This window comes from Papaver somniferum, chromosome 6 (assembly GCF_003573695.1).
Source record: "Papaver somniferum cultivar HN1 chromosome 6, ASM357369v1, whole genome shotgun sequence".
In the NCBI taxonomy this organism is placed as follows: Eukaryota; Viridiplantae; Streptophyta; class Magnoliopsida; order Ranunculales; family Papaveraceae; genus Papaver; species Papaver somniferum.
This window is the reverse complement of record NC_039363.1, coordinates 23194720-23200846: the sequence shown is the minus strand read 5'-3', so window position 1 is coordinate 23200846 and position 6127 is coordinate 23194720. Positions and strand designations below refer to the sequence as shown.

The 6127-nt window shown below is 36.8% G+C and overlaps 1 long non-coding RNA gene across 2 annotated transcripts; it reads right to left on the bottom strand.

Moving 5' to 3' along the window:
• Positions 1-2164: 2164 nt before the first annotated feature.
• On the bottom strand, positions 2165-4992 carry LOC113287174. 2 transcript variants are annotated; one of them, XR_003329792.1, is made up of 5 exons: positions 4300-4992; positions 4129-4199; positions 3845-3898; positions 3542-3652; positions 2165-2291 (listed from the first exon to the last, which is right to left on the bottom strand). It is a non-coding gene; the product is annotated as an uncharacterized LOC113287174 (long non-coding RNA). The 2 variants fall into 2 exon arrangements; XR_003329791.1 differs by having other exon boundaries at positions 4129-4992.
• Between the last annotated feature and the right edge of the window lie 1135 nt (positions 4993-6127).

The window sequence follows — 6127 nt, the reverse complement described above, 5'->3', positions numbered from 1 at the left end:
ACCAGGATATTGCTGGAAGAGTATTTGATAGAGGCAGGTTGTTGGAGCTGATCATAAGGAGTACTAACTTCTGCCTAGATACTCTTGATCCTTGTATTATTGTTCTTAAGGGGTCAAAAATGTTAGCTGAGCACAGTGGGTATGTGTTTTTGTTGTTACAAAATGGTGACATCTTAGAGGATTGCGAGTTGTTTGATAGAGCCCTACAACAAATTCACATTCTCTATACTATTTTGAGACTTAATATTACAAAGGAACATAAATCTGGCCATGCACAAGAACCTCGTTATCAGCTACTTGTTGGAGATATCAGTCATATTCAAAGGAAGGGAGCTTTACAGGGGTTCAAGAAGATGGAAACACTCTTACCAATTGGTGTTATGCTTCTAATGTGCAAACTGATCATTATGAGGAAATTTAACTACTTGGTTTTCTCATCTCAATTGGGTTCACTGTATTCTATCTTGGATTATGGAGTATGGGAAATGACAATGACTATGTATTGATTGTCACTGAGTCACAACCTGGAGCACCTTGCTGTATTGGTTTTGGTATCCATGAATGGTGTTTAGGCTGGAGAAAATTCCTTATAAGAGTAGTGGGAATCGTAGTGATGCTTGTTGTATTCAAAAGTGGTGAGAGCATTTCACAAGAGTTGTTGGAGGAAATAAGTAAGAAAGCTACTGGTGTTTTCACTGGACAAAGAAATGCACATCTGAGGTGTTTCTTCATGGTGATTCAAATAGCAGTTTACATAGGAGCCAGCGGAGTCATTGATGGTGTTGTGCTTGGTAAAGTCGTGTTTGATAAAGGGCTCAACCATCGACACAAGGAAGTTGTGGGTGCAATAATAGGACAACTGAAGCATGGGGTGTTTGGTGGTGCTAAGGAAGTCATATGCAGGATTTCATGGCAGTCTTACGACGATGAGGAGGTGAATAGGAAAGACCGTGCCTTGGAGATGCAGTTAGAAGTAATCTTGTCCCTTCTAAGCTCATGAAATGTTGGACATAGGAGTTGGCTGCTGAACAAATACTCGACACTCATTATAGTTTCAACTCCACGTTTAATTAAACATCATATCACCAGAGATACTCTGCTAAGGTTGGTTGATGTACTTGTTTTCACTACATTACATGGCTCTCCCGTATACAGACTACACATAAAAGGGTATATAGACCTCCTTGGATGTTTTTGGCCAGCATTGTTCACCAAACTAGTTGCTTCACCTCAACTCATTACAATTCATCACCCTCGAGCATCTGGTAATATCAAAGGACCTCTTATTCTCCTGGGTGCTTTCACATCGGTAGCAGTGACATTTTTGAAGTTATTCATGATTGCGATGGGACCTTGGCCAATATTAACACTACAAATTATGTTTCTTTTAGTACCTACTGGGCAGCGACTTATGAAGATGGTGGTTTGTTTAACCTTGAGATAATAAGCACCGGTGGCTTGATTCCACTAATTATTTTGGTAGACAAAAGTCACAAAACCATTTCACAAGAGGAGACCACTTGTTATGGGCTTTGTGTTGAGATTACAAGTCACATTTTTTATAGGGCCTGCATCCGTGAAAAAGCTGCAGCAACAGTGCATTTTATTAGCCGGTCCCTGCTCTCATTCCCTTACGGCCAAGCTCATTTCTCATCCTTGAGGACCAGGATGATTTGGAGAGGGGGTATTTGTCATGTACCTAGGATAGGATAGAGAGGATAATTGTGGTAGTTTATTATTACTATAAGGGTATTCTGGGTACTTGTATTGTGGGTCATTTCTACAGCTATATAGGTTGTGTTTGTTGGAAGGAAGGATAATAAATTATGAAATGAATTAATATCTCCTAGTTATTCTATCTCTCTGTCTATGTCTCCTTCATCCTCTAATTCGTCTGTTCCTCGTTCTCTAATTCCTTCTGTCTTTCTTCAATAATTCCCAACCCTATCAACTCGATCTGTTTTTGTATATTCAATTGTAGTGATGCTCACTACACCTACCCTCATTCATAAAATATATTTCTTTATTTCAAAATACAATAAAAAAAAAATTCTACCACTTCATCCACCACTGCCACCACCACCACCACTAGCTCCATCACATATCCACCACCACCACCACCGCCACTAGCTCCACCACATATCCACCACCACCACTAGCTCCACCACATATCAATCACCACCACCACCACCATCACCACCACCACATATCAATCACCACCACCAGTCCGCCGCTGCCGCCGCCACCACCACCACCAGTCCGCCGCCGCTACCGCCAGTGGTGTCAACAACCTAAATTGATTCCAAAAACAAAAAAAAAATGAAAATAATAAGGAAAAAATGGTGTCAATAATCGAAGTTGATCCCAAAATAAAAATCAGAAAATAAGAAGAAGAAAAAGATTGTGTTAACAACCGAAGTTGATTCCAAAAACAAAAATTAGAAAATAAAATAAATAAAATAATAAGATGTCAACAACCGAAATTGATCCGCAAAAACAAAATCTGAAAATAAGAAGAAGAATAATATGGTATCAACGACCAAAGTTGATCCCAAAATAAAAATTCAGAAAAAAAATTTGGTATCAACAACCAAAGTTGATCCCCAAAATATTGTGTTAACAACAAAAGTTGATCCCGAAAACAAAAATCATAAAATAAAATAAATAAATAATATGGCGTCAACAACCAAAGTTGATCCCCAAAATTAAAAATTCAGAAAATGTTCAGATTATGTATGGTATCAACAACCAAAATTGATCCCAAAATATGGTGTCAACAACCAAAGTTGACCCCAAAAATTGATGTACTAAAATTAGTGAACCTGACGTAAATCGAACACGCATTTTCTGACTAAAATCAATTGTGATACCATTACACCACAGGTTCTAATAAAGCTACTTCAACGTTTTTGTAGTTTAATTTCACACTATTCAAGTAAAATGAAATTGTTGAAACAGTAAATGCAAGGTTAATCACAGATACAAATGCAAAAGCCTCCAAACAGTGTTAGTTCCTTTCTAGTTCCTTTCAACAAGCAAAAGATTCAAACGCGTCAAGAAGTACCCAGCATATAAGCAAAAGGGAAAACACCGAGATATCCGAAAGGTGCGTCCCTAAATTAGTGGTTAAGATGGCGTACATCTTTAGCATATTTCATATTAAACTAAGGATATAAATTAAACCTAAATTAGTGGTTAAGATGGCGTACATCGTTAGCATATTTCATATTAAACTAAGGATATAAATTAAACCTCGGATTAGACTCGTAAATGAGAACAAGCAAAAAGTAATCACTAAATAATGATTATGTTTATTGAATACCAAAATAGTATAATTCCAGGGAACGTGGGAACAGTTGTTTCATTACTTGCAAAGATACAGACTTCCAAGTATAAGGAGTGTCCCACGCAATAACCAATTTTATAGCACTATGAGGAAGGTGATGAACATCTATAGGATACAAGTACAACTCACTACAATCTTACAACACAATCATTGAAAATGAACGGAATAATTAGAAATGAAAGCGTAATGACTAACCTTACTTGTCTTCCTTGCCTTGCCGTAACTCATGGTGTAGCTTCCTTTTATCGAAAAAGGCGGTAAAACAAATCAAAGTTAAGGATGTTCCACCATGGTCAGTTGCCGCCCCTGATAAATGCCCAACCCAAAATTATCAATTGTCTCAAAAATAGAGAGTGCCACACATAATGCCTAAATTCAAATAATACCCAAAGTAACTATCTTAGTGCAAACGTGCACTAATTAATATTACCAACTCAAAAGTATAGCACTACACAAATTGTAGACACTGGTAACAGTGGATCGATGAGTAGTACGTACCACTGTGGTACAAATGGTGCCATCCAAATTGCATCACCCGATTGAACTTGATACCTGTGTTGAGAAACAAAGAACAAGTACAACTCTTTAGTGAAACTAGAGTATAAATACAGGTAAACTGAAGAAGAAACATGGATTCTGAAGTAAATGTATCTTGCTGGGGGTCAAACACAGATTTTCTGCAGTGCACAATTAATCTGGCAATTTCCCCCCACATTTTTCCTGGGTATTGCATTGTCAATGGAAGATAAATCATACTCATTAACCACTCCATTAAATCTTACCAATTTTCTCCCAACCGATAGATTCCAATACCTTCTAAAAGCAACAATCCCTGCTGATTATAATGGACTTCCTGGAATCACAAACAAGTAAACCATTACGTACAACTCTACCTTTCAAAATTTTATGTTAACCTGAGTGGTCAAAAAAAGTTGAACAAAAATGGGTCTTACTGAAATTCAATGAACCCCAGAGATAAATATAACACACACGGATCATACATGACAGTAATAATCAAAACTTTAATCATTACTTCACCTAATTCAATAAGATTTTCACTAGGTAAATGTTGCTACTGTAACCTTATAAAGAAGATCAAATCTTAACATTCAGGAATAATAAGTGAGACGTATGAAGACGAGACGAACTCTATAGATAAATTAATATTGTTGATGTTGAATCCTATCAATCTTTTAGGTTTTTTAAGAAATATCGAATTGAAAGTTAGATCCAAAATTTTCATTTCACTTCACTACCACCGCCTCCTCCACCATCAACACCACCAGGATCAATTGTTTCTCAATCGATCAACAAAATCATTACCAGAAACACATGTTGGAAAAGAAGAATAAATTTCTGACACTAAGAACGATTAAATAAAAATTAATTTATACAATGAAATACGGCGGAGAAACGGTGGTAATTTGAGGTGGAGGTGATGGTGATAACCTAATTCGATTGATTCACAGAAAGGAATCTGATATCGAATCTGGAATATGAATCTGAATCACAGATAAATTTCAGTTCTTGGGTTATCCATTGATTCACGAATCTATTTGCAGTGGCGGAGGTGATGTTTCTGAATCTATTTGCAGCCGCGGAGGAAGCGGTAGTGGTGGTGGCTGTAGTCGGAAAGAGAGAGAGAGAATTTCGATCTCGAGGGAAAAGAATGTGTGACGTGGGGTAAATATGGAAAGAAAAATCCGGTTAGGCTAACCCTATGGACTAGATTGAACGGTTAGATTGGCCAAAAAGTGTTGTAAATCATGAAAAAAGTGTGGGAATAAAGTTAACACTAGTATTGGATAATTCTCTCTCTTAACAAGTGCTCACAGTTCAACTATCAGCGAGATTGAAAAGCTGAATGGTTCAGCGCTCAAAAAGTGTTTTTAACGCTGAACGGTTCAGCGCTCATAAAAGTGTTTTTAACGCTGAACGGTTCAGCGCTGGGAGATAAGATCTAACGGCTGAGATTTAAAACGCTGAACCAAACAACGTTTTATAGTGGTCCCAGATAACGTGGATGACCAATCTAGCTGCTACATATCTAGCCCATAGGACTTAGGAGGTTGTCCATGCTGACGTGGATGACCAATCTAACCCATAGGACTTAGCCTTAATGGATCCTAACAGGATTAGGGATGAGGAGGGGTATATCTATTGTATGATAAGGGTATTTGTGAAACCCATCAAAACAAGAGATATTTATACAATTTCCACAAGTTTTTTTGGAATATGCTCGTCTTACAGAGTTTTACATATCCGCAGAAAATGAACACGTTCCAAAATACCAAACCTCACTATCTACGAATTTTAACTTTAACGGTTGAGAATTTATTGATTTTCAACGGTTAATTTTCAAAATGGTAGATGGTAAGCCAAACATATTCCTGATATATTACCTTCAAATGCGGTACCATTTAAAAAAAGTAGTTTCTGAAGGGTGAAATACATGTGAAATAAAAGTGTAAGTGGGTCCTCCTACTCCTTCTGCAAAATGTTTAATTGACTCAATAGCAAGGTAGTTAATATCGTGTACCGGTATCGTATCGGTCGGGTCCTATACACCTATACAAATGATAATATTTGTTTTTATAGGTGATACATCATTAGGATTTTTTTAATATTTATTATTTATCAAACAAAAAAATATATTAATATAACCATAATAGAAAATAATAATTGTAGTAAACATACTCCAACCTTACAAAATAAGAGGTGGTTGATTAAAGCCTTATACTATCAACAATGAAACCAACATTGAATGTCTGTTAGCCCATC